The following is a 645-nucleotide window of genomic DNA, read 5'->3' as shown; positions in this document are numbered from 1 at the left end:
CGATTGAGAACCAACAGATGGATAGCTGTGCCGTGACAGGGTGCGTTGAACATTTCCACTGAGAGGATGGGAGGTAGCCACTGACAACGGTGAAACCCTTACATACAGCTTGCCATGGAAGGAGCCTTCGTGCTTGAAGAAGAAGACAGTAGGAAAGCAGAGATTCAGAAGATGGAGCATCTCCAAAACCTCAACCTGTTCTCTATCACTGCAAAACAAGTACTTATTTCATGTTCTTTTACTTTTCACAATCAATCCTGATAATTTCTGATATCCTGACTAAGATTTATAAGATAACCATAGCTTGCTTTAAGCCGACAATCTCCGTGGGATCGACCCTTACTCACGTAAGGTATTACTTGGACGACCCAGTGCACTTGCTGGTTAGTTGTGCGGGATTGCAAAAGTGTGATTGCAATTTCGTGCACCAGGTATCTCAGGGATTTCTTGATGAGGGAATTCCTCATGCTCTTGTTGAGGTCCATGAATGAGCTTTCTTGATGTGCAGTCAAATGCTCTACTACTAAACTATGGACCTTTGAGATGAATCTCTCCATCTCCCATGACTCGGAGGTGGAAGCTTTTGTCTTCCCTTTCCTCTTTCTAGAGGTTTCTTCGGCCTTAGGTGCCATAAATGGTTATGGA

The sequence above is a fragment of the Arachis duranensis genome, chromosome 3 (genome assembly GCF_000817695.3).
Source record: "Arachis duranensis cultivar V14167 chromosome 3, aradu.V14167.gnm2.J7QH, whole genome shotgun sequence".
Taxonomy (NCBI): Eukaryota; Viridiplantae; Streptophyta; class Magnoliopsida; order Fabales; family Fabaceae; genus Arachis; species Arachis duranensis.
This window is presented reverse-complemented; position numbering follows the sequence as displayed.